This window comes from Microcebus murinus, chromosome 4 (assembly GCF_040939455.1).
Source record: "Microcebus murinus isolate Inina chromosome 4, M.murinus_Inina_mat1.0, whole genome shotgun sequence".
Lineage (NCBI taxonomy): Eukaryota > Metazoa > Chordata > Mammalia > Primates > Cheirogaleidae > Microcebus > Microcebus murinus.
The window spans coordinates 110,819,005-110,841,333 of NC_134107.1; the positions used below are offsets into that span (position 1 = coordinate 110,819,005).

A 22,329-nucleotide genomic window follows, 5' to 3' on the forward strand; every position below is an offset into this window, starting at 1 on the left:
ATTTTTATTTATTTTTTATTTTTATTTTTTTGAGACAGAGTCTCACTTTGTTGCCCAGGCTAGAGTGAGTGCCATGGCGTCAGCCTGGCTCACAGCAACCTCAAACTCCGGGGCTCAGCGATCCTTCTGCCTCAGCCTCCCGAGTAGCTGGGACTACAGGCATGCGCCACCATGCCCGGCTAATTTTTTGTATATATATTTTTAGTTGGTCAATTAATTTCTTCCTATTTTTTTGGTAGAGACGGGGTCTCACTCAAGCTGGTTTCGAACTCCTGACCTTGAGCAATCCACCTGCCTCGGCCTCCCAAAGTGCTAGGATTACAGGCGTGAGCCACCGCGCCCGGCCTAAAATACCTAAATTTTTAAAAAATTAAATAAAAATTTTAGCTATTATCAGTTTTGATTTAAACTTTTATATTATTGTTGATTATTTATACTTGTCCTTTTAATTCTAATAAATAATTTTGAGTATTTTCAAAGAAAATATTTCTGAAAGCATATTTGAATAATAATTTTAATATCCACCTTTAACATTCACTTTAATTTAGGTTTTTGATAATATATATTCAAAATGTTTACACTTTGAGTACAGTAACATTTTATCCTTAAATTACTACTCTCAATAGGACATATATTATGTGAAAAGCCTGATTATAACAACATAATTAATGATTTGGCCAAAATATGGGCATGAGAAATAGAGTTTATGAAATAAATATATCACGATTTGTTATTTATTTTTGTCTTTATTTTATTCTCAACCCAAACATTGTTGGTCCATTATGAAAACAATCAAGTCTTCAAAATAGAATTAAATTCTATTGGTCTTTGATATTTTTCTCATCTTCAATACTATAAGGACCATAACATTACACGTGCTTTATGGAATCCTGTCATTGCAGAGGTTTATTTATCAAAGAGGATAGAACATATTTATTTACCAATTTGTTAGCTTGATTTAAACTTTTAAATAGTTAGACATATGCTGCATCGGCCTCCATTTGTGCTTTTGACCTGGAATCGGCAAATGTTAAGGACAGATCTGTCACTCAGGAGCTTAGCTATCACAGTGCTGTTAGCTTAGTGCCTGAGGGGACCTGCATCAGAGGAGATTTTACAAATTGAAAATCCATTTGGAATTTCCATATCAAATTGTTTTAATATAATCTTGCATTCCTGAAATGGTAGAATCATTTTCTTCCTGTAACTTGGGGATTATGTTAATACTATTCATGTATTATGATAAGGGTGAAATGTTGGAAAAAGCAAAAATTTTAAATAGTGGGAAAAATCTGAATGAATGAGGGGACTCTGTATCACGTAAGGTCCACAGAGCCTTCTTTGCTAGTGCATTGGGAAGCATTGCTCTTGGCACTGTCCAAGGAGATTGTTAGAGAACAACTCAATTTATGAATGCTGTAGGTAGCCCTGACCCAGGTTAACATAAGGTGTCCCTGCAAATTTTTAAAGAGAGCCAGGCTTGTTCATATTTCTCTATTACCAGATCTGGAATAGTTGGTGTAGAATAATTGTTGAATTGGAAGTTTTTAGAAGTTATGAGAGGCAGTGTTGTGTGGTGGCTGAGAACCTGGACTGTGCAGCCAGACTGCCCAGATCTGCAGCCTCTGCGCACCACTTGCTTCCTGGTGTCCTTGGGCAAGCCCTTCGTCTGTCCCTGCCTCAGGTCTCCTCTGGAAAGCACCAGCACACACCTCACAGGGACGCTGTGAAGATCAACTGAGTCAATATATTAAAATGCACAGATCAGTGCTGGCGCTCAGCAGACACTGTACATGTATTCGATCTTCTTTTTAAGTGAGGCCAATATTTGATTCAATTCAACAACTATTAATCGAAAGTTTGCCGCATGCCAGGTTGATAGTGGGCAAATGAATGTGCGTCATGTGCCAGGTATTGTGCTTAGCGCTGGATGTCAGAAGAAACAGGGCCTCATCTCTGCCCTATCTGGGTGAAATCCCCCAGGAAGGGATTTCAGATAAGCAATCAGGTGATTGTGGGGCAGTTTATTTTATGACATAATCCTGCTGTGGGAGCACATAGGAGGGGCCCCTCCTCTGGTCTTGGGCAGTCAGACATTGTTTCCTAGCAGAGAGGAGCTGACACTGTGATAGAGACTCTCTATGCTTATGGAAGGAGGTGAGGAATTGACTCATATATGTTATAATGATATTAGATAATGTTTGCCTAAAATGTTAAGTGTTTAAGGAAAAAACAAGTGAGAAGGGGCTTATTCATGTAGACAATTGTCTCAGGATTCTTTGTGGCAGCAGGAAAGACAACAGCCTCTGGGTCCCCATTGGCATTGGTCTGCTAGGCTCCTTATGTTCTGAGAATCCTTTGGTGTTCCTGTTTGTCTTAGCTTGTGCCGAACCAAGCACCCTCTCTGGGTTTATAGAATGTTCATTTATCTTCTGAAAATTTCCTTCCTCTTCTAGAGACTTCCTCACAAGTTTCCTGTTTCCATCAGAACCCACATATCCTGCAAAGACTTTCTGCCCATGGATTAAGCATGTGCAGGAGAAGCGTCAAATACATCAAACACTCCCAAGGAACTTCTTTTTTCCTCCTTTTCTTTTCTTGTTTCCTTCCTTTCCCCCCCTTATCTCTCTGCTCTGTTCTCCACTTGCCCTGACTTCTCAGACTTTCTCTTCAGATTCTGAATGAGTATTCAAGGGTCTCTGTTAGGGACAGGGACCCTCATGGGTCTGCTGGGCTTTGGATAAAGCAGTTATTTTGGTGCCATGATACAAGAAGTATAAAATCCATAGATAATTAAAGAGCTTCAAAATCTCCCTTTTGCTGTACATGTATATCCCCTGGCAGAGGAACTGATGTTTCACAACCTTCACTCCTTGGAGTTAAGACAATGAAGACTTTGCTAAATGAGAGGGGCTAAGTATTAGCGATACCACAGTGTGAATTCCTTCTCTGCCATTCTTCCCCCACCCCCGTCAAGGGTCCTGGGGGCATGAGGCCCAGGATTTGTGATTTTTGTAGGAGCTAAGGGATGTGAAGAGAGAGGGAATATTATCTGAAGGGCTAGAGGATAATGGAATACAACAGTGAAGGATCCTTGTTGTCATGAGGTTTAAGCATCTGGAAATGGAACAAAGGATATTAGCAAAGAGGTGGTGGGTGCAGGAAGATGACACCTGTAATCTTGTACAGGAAAGTTATGTACCAGAACCTCAGTTTCTCAATGCATCATACCTATCATCTGCCAATATCTATTATTTCCCTTTCTCTCTATTCATTCATCTATTTATTAAAAAATAAAGGATTGTGAGTGTCTGACACAGCCAGGCAATGCTATTTCTACATATCTAGGCATTCAAAGATGAACATAAGCTGGGTCTCGCCACGCTCCATAGAGTGGGAGAGATGGTGCAAACAAATAATCACAACACACAGCAAAAAGTGTTTTGAGAGCTGGAGACATGCCAAACCCTTCCGGGTGACGTTTTCACAGGACATTTGAGCAGGAAGTTGAAGAGTGAATCAAGATTTCCCAAGTGGACTTGGTGGGACAGTGATTATGGCCAAGTCTGTAGAGCAGCATGATGCGGTGAGGGAAGGGGATGTCGCTCCCCCTTGCGGGGCTTGGCCTGTGCTAGGGCATGAAAACCACAGGTGCCAAAGGCCTCTGTGTGCCATGCTGAGGGGTCCAGGCACTGTCCTACGGCCGGGGAGCCGCTGAAGGGGTCAGAGCAGAAAGCACAGGGCGAAACTTGGTAAACATCTCCACTGTGTGCACATCATCACGAGCATTCAGTTTTCGCATTAATGCTTGTTGCAAGATTTAAGGATGAAGAAATGAAAAGGAGGATGTTAAAACCAAGAGCATGGAGGAGGTGAGAGGCAAGTTTTGGGGGAGTTCTGGATTTCCCTTTATGCTTTCCTTTACGTCCTTATGGGTAAACTGAGGGAACAGAAAACCTGCTGAGAGCTTCTAATTCCAGCCTGTGACTCCGTCAACAAAGCGATCCAACACAGCGAAATAATGACAAATGGGGGACACATATTCAGCATGGTTATTAAAGCCCAAATCCACTAATTCAGATTCATTTTCATTGGCTTTTTCTGCTCTGTTTTCGACGTGGTTGAATTCGGTACAGTTTGCTGCAGCCGCTTCTCCCCTCCGGCCACACCCGCACCAGCCTCCGCCTCCTCCAGACTCAGCCTTGTGTAGGACAGCGGGAAGCAAGGGAGCTCTCAGATTGTCCCGGGCCAGGGCGGGGGTTGCAAGGGGCCCTGGAAAGAGAGGGCGCGGAGAGGAGTCTGTGCGTCCTGCTCCCGGTAAGAAAACGTAGACCTTTCAGGAGGGAAGCCCCCACCCAGTGCTGGGAATGCGGCCGAGCCAGCAGACCGCCGCGCCCTGCGAGGCTGGGGGTGACGCAGAGGGAGGGGACCTGAAAAGCAGACGTATCCCTGGTGGGCAGCGCCTGTTGCTCTTGGCACCCGGGTGTGAGACCCCCCTCTCCGAGGGCCGAGGGGGGCAGGGCGGCCGAGCGCACGGACGATCCGCGGCCCCTCTGGTTCCGGGTCGGTCCTGTGCAGCTCTGGTGTTGATGTACTTTTGCATTTCAGTGGCTTCCACTGCAGGGAAGCAGGTGGGAGGAAAGGAAACGGAGGCAGCGGTTTCCTGGGGCGAGGTCCCTGCGCCCGACAGCTCCCCCGCGCGGTTGGCCGGGGCCAGACCGACGACGCTGCGGAGCCCAACGCTGCAGGGACCCGACGGGGCCAGACCGACGACGCTGCGGAGCCCAACGCTGCAGGGACCCGACGGGGCCAGACCGACGACGCTGCGGAGCCCAACGCTGCAGGGACCCGACGGGGCCAGACCGACGACGCTGCGGGACCCGACGCTGCAGGGACCCAACGGGGCCAGACCGATGACGCTGCGGGACCCGACTGGGCCAGACCGACGACGCTGCAGGACCCGACTGGGCCAGACCGATGACGCTGCGGGACCCGACTGGGCCAGACCGATGACGCTGCGGGACCCGACTGGGCCAGACCGATGACGCTGCGGGACCCGACTGGGCCAGACCGATGACGCTGCGGGACCCAACTGGGCAGGGACCCGACAGGGCCAGACCGATGACGCTGCGGAGCCCAACGCTGCAGGGACCCGACGGGGCCAGACCGACGACGCTGCGGGACCCGACTGGGCAGGGACCCGACGGGGCCAGACCGACGACGCTGCGGGACCCGACGGGGCCAGACCGACGACGCTGCGGGACCCGACGGGGCCAGACTGACGACGCTGCGGGACCCGACGGGGCCAGACCGACGACGCTGTGGGACCCGACGCTGCAGGGACCCGACGGGGCCAGACCGACGACGCTGCGGGACCCACGCTGCAGGGACCCGACGGGGCCAGACCGACGACGCTGCGGGACCCGACTGGGCAGGGACCCGACTCTGCAGGCGCGGGCGGCCGCCGGGCGGCGCTCCCAGGCGGGCGGCAGCGGCACCGGGTCGGTGTGTCATGCTGAGAACCTCCGGAGAAACAAGGGCCCGGATTTGCCGCGGTGCCTGGCACAGGGAAGGCAGGCATTTACTGGTGGGTGGCGCTGGCGGCAGTTTCTAGAGGCCACGCTGACGGTTCAGGCTCTCACGTTTGTGGACACTGAAAGCGGACCAGGAACGTGCCAGATTCTGCACTCGGCTCCTGGCAAAAGCGGAATGTGCTTCTATGATGCTCGTTCTATTCACTGTCATAGAATTTGTCCAGTTGTGTTTTATGGCTGTTCCTGAAGTACTGTCGGCATTAGCCCCGAGCTCAGGGCTGGGTGGCAGGTTCGTTCTGTTCCGTGCAGCGCAGAGGCGGTGGCGCGCAGCCTCCCGAAGGCGGAGCAGGCAGCAGGCCTCGCGCCCAGTGTCGCCTGTGTGCCACGCCCTGGACACGTGGCTTGCCCAGCTCTGGCCCCTGCCGCTCCCCACGGAGAGGGAGCATCGGAAGCGATTCCAGGAGTAAGAGGGTGTGGAGAGTAGAGGGACATTACAGGGGCAGCCACGATGGCCTTTTTGTTTCCCCAAGGCCAGTCCAAATTTTGTCTTGAATCTTTGTTCAGTTTTGGCACCAAAATAACTCATGCCAAAGTTCAGGTGTTTGAGGTCAACTCTAATACATTCCGCCCTGCTGCTTCTGCCTCTGACACTTGGCCACTGTACCTGGGCACCCTCTCCCCACCCCTCTGCCAGTTTCCTTTTCCCTCTTGTCCTCTCAACCTTTCTTCTCTCTGCTTCACGCCTGGCTGCCCATGCTATTATTTCCCCTCCCAAGTCTTGCCATTGGAGCCTAGGAGTCTACAGTCAGGCTCTTCACCACCCTCAACCATTACGAGGACCACTTGTGATGATGAATTTTAGGTGTCCACTTGGCCGGGCCATGCGTGCAGCGCTTGCTGGAATTCCAGGCTAGGTGTTGCTGTGAAGGTATTTCTGAGGTGTGATTAACATTTAAATCAGTAGACTTTGGGTAAAGCAGACTACCCTCCATGTCAGGGGTGTATGTGTTGGGGTGTTTGTACAATCAGCAGGTGGCCCGGCCTCACCAGGAAAGACTGTGGTCCCCAGAGGAAGAAGGAATTCTGTCTCCAGCTTGCCTTCGGACTCAAGATTGCAACATCAATTCTTCCTTGGATCATCCTGAGGGCCGGTCCCCACAATCTAGGGACCCAATTCCTTCAGATTAACCGCCCGCCCTATTGCTCCTGTGTCCCTGGAGGGCCCAGTGCCACGCGCCGCCCCCGGGGCCCCCGCCTGCACGCTGCAGTGGAAATGGGCTTCCCTGCTGGAGGCTGCACCCTTTGATCTCAGTGCTCTGGGGCCTGGAGAAGAAAATTCTCTCAGCACCCTCCACTCTTTCCAGATGTTTTATTAAAAAAAGTTCATAGTCCATTGTAGCTCACCGCCATCCAGCGAACGACTACGCTTCCTTGTCTTTCTTCTAGCAAATTGCAGGTTGTGATCCCTCATGAGCTGAAAATTGGGACCTGTCTCAAAATTTTCCTCTCCACCTTAACTCCTGCCATAGTCCTGGGAGAGCTTTATATCTCAGCCCGTGGCCCGTCCTCACAGCCTGGCTCCACGGTCCTCAACCCTGCTCCAGTGCCCCGCATCTCTGCTCCTCTCTAGCCTTACGCACAGCCTGGATCCTGGCCTCACCAACGGCTGCTACCCACAGCAAAGATGATATTCTTCTCTCAGACTGGTCTCTTGCTCTTTCAGTTTTCTTATGAGCTCCGCTCACCCTGGCTGGACTTTCATCTCACAGATACCGCTGGCCATTGGTCTGTCCGCTTCCTTCTTGGGTCCCCTGCCCCTGCCATGCCTGTGCCGTATGACCACGCTCCCATCAGCAGCACCCTTGGTTTCCTTGGGCCACTAAATCATAAGTGCTATAAAAGCAGGGTCTGTATTGATTTTGTTCGCCCTGTATATGTAGAATAGTACATTGCAAAAACAATAAATATTTGTTAAGTGAACAAATTTCACACATGCCCAAAGAACAGCCAAGCCTGACTCATTGCTACAAGTCATTGCATTCGATCTTATACCCTAGGAAGCAAAGTAGTGACAAAACAAATCACACAACCATGTTGACTGTTTTTTAAACTGATTTTTTTAAAACTACAATTTTACAACTAAAATTCATGGTCTTTTAACTCAGCTAGAATTCAGTTTCTCATGGCTGTCAGCCTCTTCTTCCAGGACTCTCCCTGCCTAGTCAAACCTTTTGCCCTCCCTTCAAGCTGCCTTTTGCTATTTCTGATTCTGACAGCTCTTCTTATTCCCATTTCATGGAAAAAAAGTGAGAGAGTCAGGAATTATGTTTTCCTTGTGTCCACTTGCCTGCTGACACGCATTTCAGCGGTCTTCGTCTACACTGGCCTGCTCTCCACTCAGCAGACACTCCACCTCTTCCTGGCCTGGCAGAAAGCTTTGAGGCTGGACCCCTCCAGGATCTCAGAGAGCCCCATTTCCTGCTCCTTCACAGAAAAAGAGCTGTCCATGGCCCCAGGCAGCCGGGATTATGAAAGAGCCCGGGGGGCAGGAGACTCAGGCCCTGCATGGTAACAGCAGTCTTTGAGACCATCCACTTTCCTCCACTGAGCTTGTGCAGGGTAAGGATGCTCCAGGGCCCACAGCAGTGAGGTTCCGGATCACTGCAGCAGCAACAGCATCAGGACAACGGTGCTGCTCCCTGGCCTAGCAGAGCAATCCCTTCCTTTGGTTCTTTTTGCCAAATGGACTTTTCACTCTTCTTCTATGTCCCTGGGCTGTCCAGATGACGGGAGGCTGAGCCCAGAGCCCAGGGCAGCCCCAGTGGCTTTCAGGGCAGAGGCTTGCCAGAGCCCCTGTGGCCAGGCCCTGGCAGAGCTGGGACTCTGGCTTCTGATTCCATTTGGGTCATACAGTGACCACTGTTTTTATGTACACTTAAAGATCTGAGAGATGCTAAATGTTCAAGCCTGGGACTCGTGCCATCTCTTTACTGGCCCTGCTGGCACTTCTTGCATCACAAGGGTCACCAGTGTGGCTGGGCTGATGCGATTTACCTGCCTTAAAAACCTTATGTGCCCTATAGGAGAATTTAGGAATGCCTTTTTTCTTAACCTATTTGTTTTTCCGCGTCCTTTACCTGTTTTGTCACAGACCACCTCGGAGGTGGATTCTGGAGTCCTCAGAAGTCCGGTGCGGTGTGGGGTGCTAGGGGCTTTTCTTTGCAGTGATCTTGGGCTTCCAGTTAGAAATTAATACAGGCCTCCAAAGCCAGCCTCTCTGGTCATAAAGCCATCTTCCTGTCCTCAGGAGAGAGCTGATAAATGACATTCAGACAGAAAACTAGAGCCTTGGGAGGCCCCTGCCCTGTCACTGTCCCTGTGTCATCCCGACCCCAGGCCAGGTACGCGCATTCTGGTGGAGCCCGGTCAGCTGTAGATCTTCCGCAGGGAGAACCAGAGGCCGCGCTGCCCCCAGGACGAACTAGCTGCAAACTCTCGGGGGCACTCGGGGCCCTTTCTGGCCTCGCCCCCCACCTCCCACCGCATGTCCCCCTGTGCCTGTCCCTGCGGCCCCCACTGTCCTCTCTGCCGACCTGCTCCGTGTAGAAGACGGTCCCACCCTGCTCGAATAGCTCATCTTCTGGGCTGGCTCTGGGAGCTCCTACGACGACGGCGTGGCGTCCCTGCCCCTCTGTGTGACCCCCGCCTCTCCCCTTCCGCGGTTACAGTCCGTGTGCCGGCTCTCTCCTGCAGCCGGCTCTGAGCGCCACAGAAGCGAGGACAGCGCCCCTGTCCCCAGCAGCTCCCGGCGCGGTGCCCGCTGCCCAGCGGCAGCCCGGGGAGGGTTTGCCGAGCGGCGCGGGGGTCCGGGGGTGCACGCAGGGCACGGCGGCGCTCGGACTCGCCGGCACTGGAGGGGCTTCCAGGCCCCTGCGTGGGGCCGGCCCCTGGCGCCGCACGGCCCGGAGGCGCAGCGCGGCGCCCGCGTCCGGGCAGAAGGGGGCGCTGCAGGCGCGGCGCCCGGCTCTGGCCGTGGGCGCCCTCGCGCACTCCCTGCTCGCCCACTGCGCCCCACCCTGGCTTCTCGAAAGCAGTGCCCCTACACTTGGCCTCTCTGGGAGGTATGTTTCAACACCCTGCTCTCCATGGACGGCAGCCGCTGGCCTCTCCCCTCGCACCCAGCTCGCCGCCCTTTTCTTTAGAGCGCAGAACACAAAGGCGTTTCTCCTCTTAACGACGTGTGTGCGTGCGACGTGTGTGCGTGCGACGTGTGTGCGTGCGGCGTGTGTGCGTGCGGCGTATGTGCGTGCGGCGTATGTGCGTGCGACGTATGTGCGTGCGTGTGTAACAGCTACAATGGGGAAGTGTTTCCTGAGCTAAACTCTTCTTCTGTTGTCACAGGTTAATATAAATAATAAGAATACCAATAATTTATAGTAAGAATTAACTGATTTTTTTGATTCATACATATTTTTATATAATATACCAAGTGTCCAAATACTGTTATATGTACTGGCTTCTTTACACAATAATTTGACATTTCCTTTTCATAACATATTTCCTTACAATGAGACATCATCGCAAACCTGTTAAGGTGGCTGTTGTCAACCAAAACCCCAAAAGATAACAAACATTGGTGAAGACGTGGAAAAACTGGAACCCTTGCAGAGCTGGGAGTGTAAAATGGTACGGCCGCTGTGGAAAACGCTACTGCGGCTCCTCACAAACCGAGCAATAGGAGCAACATAGGACTCAGCGTCCCACTTCTGGGCTCTGTAGGAGAGAACTGAAATCAGGATCTTAACCACTTCGGGACCAGCCTCGACTATAGCCGACAGCCACAGATGAACGCGCACAGCGACTGTAGCCGACAGCGTGATATGACTTTTCTAATTTTTCATTTATCAAAATAAAACTGTGAACATTTAAAAATAACATAATGAAAACATATATGTCTATGTTCCCTATTCTGATTGACATGACAAGTAAAGCTGCCTGTAAAGTAAAACAAGCTTTCAGTGCTTTCAAGCTTTCCTCACCACACGAGAGCAAAACAGACGCGCCGTCAATGCGCAGCCCACGCCCCCGTGCGACTGCGAGTGCCCCCAAACGACTGCGAGTGCCCCCAAACGACTGCGAGTGCCCCCAAACGACTGCGAGTGCCCCCAAACGACTGCGAGCGCGCCGTGGGCCCGGCGTGCGGCCGTGAGCACCGGAGCGGCTACAGAAATATTGCAGTCTCATGTTCACTGCAGCACTACTGACAATGGCTAAGGCCTGGAAACAGCCTACACGTCGGCTGACAGATGACTGAAGAGAAAGTGGTATATACATACAATTAAATATTGTATTTACAAAAAGAAAGAAAGAAATAAAAAGATTTTAAAAAGAAAAAGAAAGAAATGTTTTAAAAGAAAGAAATCCTGCCACATGCCACAACACGGACGAGCCTGGAAGGCGTGATGCTCAGTGAAGTAAGCCAGACACGCAGGAGTTACCGATTTTCTTTACGTGCAGTGAGCGTCCCATTACTCACCTCTGTTCACGGACTCCCTGCATCTATGGTAACCTTTATGGTCATGGTGACCAAGAATGGGACCTAGTTAGAGCTGCTATTTTTTGAGCATTTATTCTGTGCCAGTCTCAGGGCTAGGCAGTTAACACTTCTCTTTCCAGTCCTCACAGTGGCCCCGCCAGGAGGCAGTGCGCTGTGTGGTTGCATCCGGGCTCCGGGCCACACCACCTAGGTCCAAACCTAGTTTTTCCAATTATTAGCTGTGAAGGCTCCTGACTCGCCCTGGGCCTTAGTTTTCTCATTTGTACAACATGGGTAATAATAGCACACAAACCAGAGGGGTGCTGTGAGGATGAAATGGGTGAACACATGCTAAGCACTTAAAACACAGCCTGCCATATAGTAAGCAAAAAAAAGATATTACTTTGTATCCTATATTAGGTAGAAAGAGAAACTGAGTCGGAGAGGTTAAGTAACTTGTCTGTGCCTGTGGCCTGATGTGTGACAAAATCCAATCTCTTCTCGACTATGACACCAACCAACTGCTTGTTGGTGTCAGAGCTGCGTCAGCAATGCAGGTCCTTGGTTTCCCTGCGCTCTGAGCCTGCCTTGGGTGAGGTAGGGAGGGCCTCAGGGTCCTCCCTGTAACCTTTCACTGTACATCCCGTGTTGGCCTTCAGGGGGCGCCATTGAGCTGTACTCACCAGGCTCTAGGCCCAAAGCCCTCAGCACAAATTGAAATTACACACGATGAAAAGAAAAGCTCCAAGGCTGAAATCCAAACTGCTAAGACTTTTGTCCTTATGACAAAACAGCTTCCAAAAAACAAAATTCCTTCCCTGCAAGAATGAGAGGATTTTTCTGAAGTCAAGGTTATTGCAACGTGTGTTGTTTCTTTTTTGTGTTCAAGGTACGTGCACTTTAAAAAACAAAACAAAACTATAAAGCTGCCTTAAAACAAAATAAAACAAAAAACCAGCAAAAGCACTCACACACAACCTTGGGGGCAGTATATCGTTCTCAGAATAGGCAGCCTCAACCTTGTCACAAGGGTGTTTAAAGCCTGTCTCTCCACCAAGAGAATAAAACGTTTGACTCTGATTAATGCTTATAGGAAAGCATGGATGCCCTGGAAAATAATTGGGACTAAGTTTTCTTTTGCTTATGTGTCAAATATGAGCTTCCAAACTGGGCAGCTTCGCTGGAAGCTATCAACAAGAAAGCCTACCTGTCTCAGTGGCCATCTGATGCCCACCTGGGGCGTTGCCACGTGCACTACTGGGCCTCTGGCCTGGCCCCAGTGCTGGCCTCCGCGGCCATGCCCCCGTGGTCCTGGGCTGGGCTTGCACCGCCAGAGCTCTAGGAGGATCGTCAAAGGCCCCGTGAGCCTTTGTCTGTGAATGGTGCACAGTAGTGTGATCACTGCCTGTCTGTCTGTCCCCTCAGGCACGCACTCAGCGTGGAAGAGAGCTGCCCTGCCAGAAAGAGAACACCTCCCATCCACTAGTTCTGGAAATCACCTGGCAAAAGTTTTCTCACCATCTCTAAATGAAGAAACCTCCATTTCAGCTGCCCCAGCATTCTCTTGTGCTCATCGCTGTTGTATGCCGAGGGGTAAGGTGATGTAAATGTCACCTAACTACCACAGTGGCTGTGTTGACCTTCTAGCTCTTTTGCTGGGAGCCCAGGGGTCTTTCGATGACTGGACCTTCAACTTTTGCTGAGCAGCAATGGGGCTGAGGATCACACTCAGTCAGCGTCATTCTTCCTTGGCTGTCTCTCCTCAGCCCTGCAGGACTCCCAGGGCCGTGCTGGTAAGTCCTTCCCCTCCCTCGCCCTTTGAGGAGTGATCAGGGCCCATGGGTGAGAGGTGCGTGAGAGGTGCGCACACAAACCCTGTCGGTGCGTGGCCCGCACGCCCGTCCTGGCCTTCCGGGCTTCCCGCGCACTGCCGGTCGGCCTGGGTCCGTCCTCTCTGTTGGACACAGACACTTCCAGGAGGGAAGCTTAGTCCCTAAACTTCCTAGTCTAGTTTAGTCCCTCATGTCTTCATGCGATCTAGTTAGAACTACTTTCTTTGCTGAAAAAAAATTAGGAGGAGGAAGCAGGAGAGGGAGGGTCAGGGAGCAAACCAGGGAGATGGTGAGGTGCCCCTTTCCCTGTGACTCGGGCGGACCTGGGGTTCTGAGACCAGCCTCAAGCACATGAGGTGTATTTAGACGCACGGTGCCCTGGTGCCAGTTTCAGAGCAACACCCAACCCTCTCCCCTGCCCCACTGCCTGAGCCGCGCGTCAGTCCTGCACCCCACGCACACTGTGATGGCAGCAGTGCGCCTCACAGCACGCCCCGTTTCTGCGCTTGCGGGGGGCAGTGCTCGCGCAGCTCCCGCCGCAGGGAGACTCAGGCTGCGCTGCCCACTTCTGTTGGCAGTTGTGAAAATGGAGCATTCCTTAAAAAGGATTTAAAAAAATAATTGTTTAACTTATTTTTAAAAAGTCAAGTTTATCTGCTTTTCGAAATAAACAGAAATACAGTTCATAGTTTTCAGATTTCGGCTGGGGGTTTTCCTCTTTTATTTGTTTATGAAATGTTTTTGCTCCTCATCTTTAAGAAGACATTTCACACCTCCCTCTGAGTTTGTCTTGACTCTGAATGCTGAGCCAAACTTTACATTCTTGTGCCCTTTTGAGATCTGTCCACAAATGGAATCTTGAGGACTTAAATCCTGGAGAATCTTCAAGCCCCTAATTCCTTGCCACTCCATCAGCAGCCCTAGTTCAGAGAGAGCCTTCTCTGAAGGCCACGGAAGTGTAGTCATGTGGGAGACATCTGAACAGTGTCAGGGTCACTGGGCAACCCCAAACACATGCGGCCTGCCCAGAGGGGCCTGGCGTACTTTTTTCCCTAGGCAGGAGGCAGCTGGAGTCTAACTTACTACAGACAGGTCACATTCAGTGACTTGGAGCACAGGCGGGGAACTGCAATGTCAGGCAGCACTCTTTCCTCATCACTGCCCCTATTTCTTCCCTCAGAGTCTCGGCCAGGGTGGTCCTGATAAGAGCCCTGGCCATGAGGGTGTTCTTGCAGCCCGCCTGCCGACGGACTGCTGAGCGCACAGAGCACAGGCGCCAGGGGGTGTGGAAAGAGGGCGACAGGCCCCGGATCGTGCAGGGCAGGCTCCTCATCTTTTTTTCTCTCTCTCTCTCCCACTTTTCTTCCCTGCTGTTCTCAGGGGGTGGTTCCCTGTCTGTCCTCTTCCCCTTAGGTGGTAAAGTCTCCCGTCCCCTGAGCGTTTCCAGTAAGCATGAAGCGCCGGCAAGCTCCTGCTGGTGGCCATTCTTTGCAGGACGCCAGCGAAGACTTTACTCAAATCAGCAAGACCGAGGGGTTTCTTCTGATCTCCTGGAAGAGCCCAGCACTAAGTAGGCTGGCTTACATGACTTGGCTGGGCTCTCGGCCTCCCTGGTGTCCTGAGCACTTGGGTGTTTGGAGCCACGGGCAGACCTCACTGTGCCAGGCGGGGCGGGTGGTGGGGCAGAGGGTGGGGTGAGGGTTGGCAGACCCACACATCTGCTGGATTAGAGCCTTGGCAGCCAGCCCCACCTGCTCACCAACAATTCATGGCATCTAATTGCTCTTTCCTTTTCTTTTTATTCAGTAACTGGGCTTAGCCCAGGAAACTCTGGCTTCCAATCCTTGAGTGTTTTGACTTGGGGACCGTAAACTGTCTGATTTCTTGGACAAACATAATCTTGAGGAATTTTTCTCTTTACACAATGGCTGGGCTCTGTGAATGTCACAGTTCCCCATTCAGGCCATGGAGGTTTTCCCCTTCCTACAGACGTCAAACTGCTTAAAATAAATATTCCGTTTGGTTTGGGGCCTTTCCTTTGGATCACTCACCTTTATCTCTGGGACTGGAAGGCAGCTGGGAAGCAGAGATAGGGCTTTTGGTGAGCCCTGTTCAGAGCTGAAGGAACAGACCAGGCTAAGGAACCCAACTGCTGTTTTGGATTTTAGTGACTCTGGGGTTCACCTCTGGCTTTGAAGAGTCCAGCCCTTTGCCATGTGGTGCTGTCTACCCATGTGATTTTCCTGTTTGGAGTAGCTACTTATTGTCTCCTCGCTGCAGTTTCCCGTGTCCGTGCCCCCCACGCAGCCACCTGAGTCATCCTTCTGAAGCAAATCTGGTCATGTCCTTCCCCCGCCCCCTGCCGGGAATCACTGAGGCCCTGGAGATGAAGTCCCACCACTCAGCCAGTGGAGCTGAGCCCTTGGTGGCCCAGCCCCTCCTGCCTGCCAGTCTCATTCCCCCCACAGCCTCCACCGTGCAGGCTCCAGCCCACACAGGCGTGAGGGTGTTGCCTTGGCCCGTGTGAACGCTTCTACTTAGAGTGCTTCTTCCCTTCCCTGTTGGACTCCTACTCATCCGTAGAGACCCGTTTCAGACGTTACTGTGTGACAGCGTCCTCTACAGAGAGCCTGCTCCCTCCTGCGTGCACGTCTCTATTGCAGAACTTGCTGCATCAAGCTCTGGCCGAGGATCAACACATGGGGTATGTGGTAGTGGCTGCGAATCACTAGACGGCGCCTGCTGGGTGAGGGGCCGGTGGGCTGTGCGCCGCAGGATGCGGTGTGGTCAGAGAGCAGGGCACCTGGTGCCAAGCCAGGTCCCACGCCTTCTGTGCTGTCCGTGGTTGTGACAACCTCACTCTGTTATTGAACAGGACGCGTGGCCTCACAGCAGCTTCTATTTCTGCAAACATTCGGACTGGCACTTTGAAACTGAGTCTTGCCCAGAAAATCCAGCGTGGGCTGTTGCCCTGCACGTCACCTAGTCCGTGGCACCCACCAATAAGCCGCTCGCCGGGAGCTCCCTTGCTAGGACTGAACGGCAGCGGCAGCTAGTGTGTGTCTCTCTGATTCTCAGCCACCCTCTTTTAGCACTAGGTTCTTTGTTTCCTGCTAAAAAAGGCAACAGAAGCTGGTGACCCGTGAGTTTGCCAAGTGATTGTCGCCTCCCTTTTCAGGCCCAGGAGCCAGCGCCTGTGTTGGCGTCTTCCCCTGCCCTAAGAACGCAACCCACCCCATGCTGAAGCACCTCACCTAGGGGACACTCTCGTCTCACCATACATGCCCAGTGAGGCCGCAGTTGAGGACTGTTTTGGCAAAGCCAACTGCCCAGAACGTGTCTCTCACCATCCACCCACCCCTTTTTTTCAAAAACAGGAAGTCACCTCAGGCCAGGGTAAACCAGTCCCAGTACCCTGAGATTTGGATCTCATCAGACCTCAGAGATTTGGTTTAAAACTTGGCAAGTTAGGTCCCTCTACAGCCTGGTCATTTTCTTTTTGTCCTCTTCTAGGCTTCTAGATTTCTCTTTCTGCCATGATCTTCAGCCTTTGATTCAGAGGCAAGTTTTCGGGGTGGGACCTTCAAGAAAAGCCAACGGTGGGTTAGAGACCCTCCCAGGGATTTGAAGAGACTCCCTGCAGGTGGGCAGCTGTCCATGGTGGTTGGAATAAAGGATATGGCCTCAGATTCTGGAACCCTCTGATTTTTATGTTCCTTGGTTTTTATGTTACTTGGTTGATCCTATTGCCTCAGAGCCAAGTGATACATTCATATGTTTCATCATCAAGAGTGAAAATACTAAGGCCAGGCACAGTGGCTCACACCTAAACTCTAGCACTTTGGGAGGCTGAGGTGGGAGGATAGCTTGAGCACAGGAGTTCAAGGCTGCAGTGAGCTATAATGATGCCACTGCACTCCAGTCTGGGTGACAGAGTGATACCCTGTCTCTGGGTCAAAAAAGCATGAAAATACTATAAAGATGCCAGTTTTGCTTTTTCAGCTCTATCCTAAGCAATTACTCTTTTCTGGAATGGATGAAGACACAGATGCAAGAACTTAGGTGGCCCATGACCAGAGCAGGAAGAAAAGAGTATGATCAGAGAGTCAGGAGGGCACCTCTGACTGTGTTCACACCCACGTAAGGACAGGCTACACAAGGCCTGACTTGTGAAGGCTGGGCCTGAGCTTACTACGCTTGGGTTGAGTGACACTGCACAACCAGGTGTCCAGCCGGCCCACCCCACCCTCCTTGTCTGCTGTCGAGGCCACATTCCCTCCGCTTCCTGTCTTCTCCTGACTTCCCTCTACTCTGATCACTCTCCCATGTCTAAACCAGAACTCCTTTCTGTGGAACTGAGGGACCTCTGGGATGGACAGACAGAATGAAACATGAATACCTGTGTCCCCTGGCCCCACATTGAAGACATATCCCTCCCCCATCTGACTATCAGCTGCTGACAGATGTGAGGACGCTGAGAGGAATCCAAGGTTGGGCCCAGTTTGGGGGAGGGATGGAGGACCTTAAGCTAAGACCCGCATCCGAGGAAGGGGAGAGGGGGCAACTGATGCTCGGTGGGATCCCCTCAGAGGGGTTCTGAGGACCTGACTCTCTTCTCACAGCTCTTTGCTGCCCCCTCATCAGCCCCAAGACAGTCTCTGGGACCCCTCTTCTTGGAAACACATGTGTGACATTTCCTTGAGGGGAGGGCTCCCGGTGCCTCCAGGTTCTGAACTGCTTCTCAGCCAGGAGGCAGGATGGTGGGTTGGGTCCTGGTGTTCCCTCCATGAGAGAAATCAAGGATGCTTACAGATTTTCTTGGGACATTTGCTGAAGTCATGTTTTAAAAGAAAAATCACATCTGATGCAACATGAACTGACCACTGAGCAGTGAGATGCATAGATTCTCAGGCTCCGGGACCCTATGGGAAATTGCCTATAGGGTCCTGCAGCCTGGGAAACTGGCCCGGAGGTTTTATGGAGTGACTAATATCCTACAGGGACCAGTCAGGTCCCAGGACTTGCATTGGGGTCAGCAGACCAGCCCCTCTCTGAGCAGCACTCCTGGGACTATGCATGTCCATCTGGAAGAAGCTGGTTTGAGATTGATTCAGAACTTCTTTCCCTTTCCCACCTCTCACCCCAGTCATGTAATTTACACATCATTTCATATTTTCTGTTGGGAAACATGAAGCATCTACAGAGCAAGCAGTGACACTCAAGCTGCAGCCAGAGCTACGTAGGGGATGGATGTGGGAGGGAGTTGCCGCAGAGAAAGGAGAGCGAGCAAGGCACGGAGACAGAGGGACCGAATGGAGGAAGGGCCAGGAAGCTGGGTCTCTCAGATTGAGTTTTGTAATGTTATAATTAGTAATCCTGTCACATTAGACACAACAGCACAAGATTCAATTGAATTTACTTTTAAAATTTGGATGATGGAATTGGGTGAGACAATGTCACAGGCAGATTCCTTTCTTTCCATCTGGGGGTATTAGTAGCAGGGGGTGTTTTGCATTTAGATATCCCACAGGCTGTTCCCGACTGAGGCACTCTTCCCCACTGCCCAACAGAATGTGGGCACCTGCCTGGTGTCATTGTCTATTGGATGAAAGACCTCCAAATCTCTCATCACTCTGAACTCCTGAAACACTGAATTTCACACACACAGCCTGGGTCCCTGGCAAGTGGATAAATTTCCAAGACTTGATTGTTCTTCTTTTCCATTGAGGGCAGGTAAAGGTTGGACTGGAAGAGGCTCAGGGAGAGAGAGTGGTCAAGTGGACATGCCTGTGATTGTATGACACCCAAATGATGTTAAATCCTGCCTTACTGATCATGTGACTTTAGTGACCATTTGAAATTCAATTTCTTCTTATGGAAAATGTCAGAGTGTCTTGCATGTTGCATTGCACATGGTAATTGTTTGGTAAAACAGCCATTGTCATTATATCAGCTTGTTTTACCCAGGCGAAACTAGCATCCAGGTGGGAGCCTCGCATAGCGAAGGGAAATACTCCTTGAGTTGAATTAAGTGATTTGTTCAAGGTGACCAGCAAATCTCTGGCCCCAAATTCAGGGCTCTTTAGAATGAATTTCACCTTGCTCTTTGTCTGAGCAGGCTTCCTCTCTGTCTTCAGTCACAGGAACACCTGAGGTCCCTCATGGACCCTTCTTCCTGAAAGCCACTCTGCTGAAAGTGTGGCGTTGATACAAGTGAATTTAGCTCTGCCTGCTTCCCTGGGGCCAGCAGGAGCAGCTGGCTCCTCTGACTGAAGCTCCCTGGGTTGGAGCAGCTGGAGGTTGAGCTGGGGGTGGGGAAGAAGGGAAAAAGTGCCCTCAGAAGAGGAACTGGCAGATAAAGCTCTCCCCACTGCAGGCCTGGGGAGGCTGATAAGCCATCTCCAGAGGTGGAGGGGGGCTGTCTGCCCCGCTTCCTTGCAAAGCCATGACTCAGGAGCTGTCCACATCCTCAGGATGGCACAGGTGCTAAAAATAAATCCTGAAATGCAGTCCAAGAAGACCCTGCGAGGGGTGGGGTGGGGGTGCCCGTGGAGGAACTGGGGCACAGAGGAGGGAGAGGGGTGGGGCATGGCACAGCAGGGAGGCAGGCCAGGAAGGGTGTCATGGGAGGAGACATGTTGGCTGCACACAAACCTGAAGTCAAGGTTTTACACAGCCCTGCTCTCTGCATGCTACCCACGCTGAGTGGCCCACGGCAGGGCCCGGGTCTGGTTCTGTAGCACTCACCTCCTCTACACGTCCTCAGGCCTATTGCTTTGGGCGACTCTCAGCTCCCAGGGCCATGGCCCCACAGCAAGAGGAACTTTACCTCCCCGGCCTTTCTGTGTTCCCATCCTCAGGGGAGCTGCCTGGGCACCTTCTTATTGCTATACTTTAGTCACGCGGCCTCTGTGTCTTTTGGGCAAGTGAGGTTTCTTCCCAGCAGGGCCTTTGCACATGCTATCCTTCTCCGCGGCGACGCCTGGTTACCCCCACTCACTCTTCAGAGTCACTCCCAGGGGTGCCTTCCCTGGCACCCACACGGAGTCAGAGCCCTGTTCTGCACTCTCAGAGCATCCTGTGCTTTCCTGCCACAGTGCTTGTCACACTCGCAGTTCCTTGTTAACACATGTCTCCCTGCAGGCCATCTGCTCCACTTGGACAGGGACCTCGTCAGTCTACATTGCCTCCCGCCCTGTTCTTAGCACTGAGTCCCTCTGTGTGTGGTTCAGAGCAGAGCATGGGTCTGTTGAAAAGCTGCAGTAGATGGACATTGTACTTGACTTGGGAGTTAGGGGCCAGTTGGCACAGGACACAAGGATCCTGCCTCCCAAACACACTGCTGGCATCTCGACTTCACTTTCCACCGCTGCCTTTCACTGCGTGTTGAGTCAAGCTTGCAAAGGGCTTCCCTGTTGCACTGCATTTTCTCCCATTCTCTGCAATAAAAAAGTGGTCTCTGGCTAAAGTTCTCTGCTCCTCTAACATCTGTAGCAGGGTCCCCTCTCCACCCCCACCTCCTGCCCCTCTCCCGACCTCCTGCAACCCTGGCGCAGATTGGAGGCAACGGAACACAAGGAAAATGCCTCTGCCGACACTGTGCGTGTCATCTTTGGGACAGATCTGGAGGCAGAGCTGGAATTCAGGAGAGAGGAGGGGCAGTCGCCGCAGGAGCTCAGAGCCCAGGAGAGACCTGTGGGAGATCAGGCGTGCCGGGCCGGGAGCCCACACACGCCTCCGGCCACCCGCGTATCCACCCCACCAACGACCCCGAGTGCCCGCCAGGGCGTGAGACAAGCCTGCTTCCTCACAGAGCACACAGTCTGTGGGACCCGGACACCGAAGAGCCCCACAGACCAGTCCGTGGATTGCCAGTGCGTGTGTGGCTAGGAACAAGGCAACCGGGGCCGGGCTGGAGAAGCCTGTTGCTGCTGGGAGCAGGAGGCCGAGGACAGAGTACCACTGGGCTACAGGTCACCTCGCTTCCCGTCTCTGCCCTGTAGTTCTTCTTCAGTCTTGCAATGGCTTTTCTTTTTTCATTTTGTGACACAGAGTCTCACTCTGTTGCCCAGGCTGGAGTGCAGTGGCATGAGCAGAACTCAAATTCCCGGGCTCAGTGACTCTCCTGCCTCGGCCTCCCAAAGGGCTGGGGATACAGGAGTGAGCCCTGCACCCACATGGACTTTTCTTTTTTTATTAATCTCTGATCCACTCTCATTATTCTTATCCCTACTTTCTGCTTTCCAAGTTCTTTCCCTGCCGGTCCTTGCCTGTCTGTGGTTTCTATCTATCAAAAGATTTGAAAACCTAGGGCTTTGTTTTTCTTGTACATTGGCTTTTTCCAGCTAAAGCCCTGGAGGCCTGGTTCTGACTCACCCTGCCCCTCAAGCCGCCAGATCTCAGGACACAGACGGCTGGAAGACCCCTCACAGGTGGGCGTGCCTGCTCTCCCCTCCGCCCTCACTCACCGTCACTCTGTCCCTCTCTCCTCCCCTCCTGGGGCTTCCGCCCCTGCCTGGCAGGACAAGTGGTCCCCAGGCACTGCAGGGAGCCCCTCCCCGGGCGTCTCCCCCAGGCACGTGGAGAGACTTTGTTTCCGTCTTCGCCTATTGGATCTGGGTCAAGTTGATTTGCCAGAGTTTTGTGGCTGTCACTTCATTCTTCCCTACTTTTGTCCTGTGCTTCTTTGTTCTGTGAATTTACTTTTTCTTTTCTGGGGAAGGAGGACGCAGGGAAGGGGCACCTGGAGGCATGTGGGCTCCACTTTTTGCCAAGTGGTACGTAGCTTTGGTAGAGCCCACCTCTCTCTGTCTTGCTTAAAATGCTTTATTTAGCAGAAGGAAAACTGCATTGAATGTTTGCGTGTTGTCTCTCTCCCCAGGTATCGGGGACGCTCAGCACAGTGGCTGGCTGTGTCGCAGGCCCAGGGCTGCTGTGGAAACCGCATGGGCTGGCTGGGAGCCACAGCGCGGCTGTGCATTCGCTGCGTAACCTTGGGAAACTTACTTCATTGTTCTGAGCCTATTTTCTCCTTTGTCAAATGGAGACAAAATAACAATTACTTTGTGTATTGTTCCTGTGTGAGGATTAAATTTACTAAAGTATCTAAAGGACCTGGCACAGTGCCCTACACATATGCCTCCTTTAAATCATTGAGCATGTCCCGAGCACCTCACGTTCCATTCTGCAAACTGTGCTGGGCCTGGGTCAGGTGTTTGGGTTGCAGAGAAGAGGCAGCCAGGGTTGGGATGATGGAGTTGCAGACACAGTCCCTCCCCTGCCAAGGGGGCCTGGGTCTGTGCCGGGAGTGGGAGGCGGGCAGCCAGGTCCTCCCCCCAGGAGCTGGGGCACACATTGAAGCCTGTCTCAAGCAGGAACTGGCCCCCGGTGAGAGCATCTGGATGTTCTCAGATCTCTGGATTCCTTC

At 52.1% G+C, this 22,329-nt stretch overlaps 1 long non-coding RNA gene across 2 annotated transcripts; it reads left to right on the plus strand.

The window, feature by feature from the left end:
- Positions 1 to 9,864: 9,864 nt before the first annotated feature.
- On the plus strand, positions 9,865 to 22,017 carry LOC105875342 (uncharacterized). Of its 2 annotated transcripts, none has more exons than XR_012919020.1 (4): positions 9,865 to 9,935; positions 12,496 to 12,863; positions 21,248 to 21,334; positions 21,784 to 22,017. It is a non-coding gene; the product is annotated as an uncharacterized LOC105875342 (long non-coding RNA). The 2 variants fall into 2 exon arrangements; XR_012919019.1 differs by lacking the exon at positions 9,865 to 9,935 and adding an exon at positions 11,668 to 11,959.
- The last annotated feature ends 312 nt before the right edge of the window (positions 22,018 to 22,329 follow it).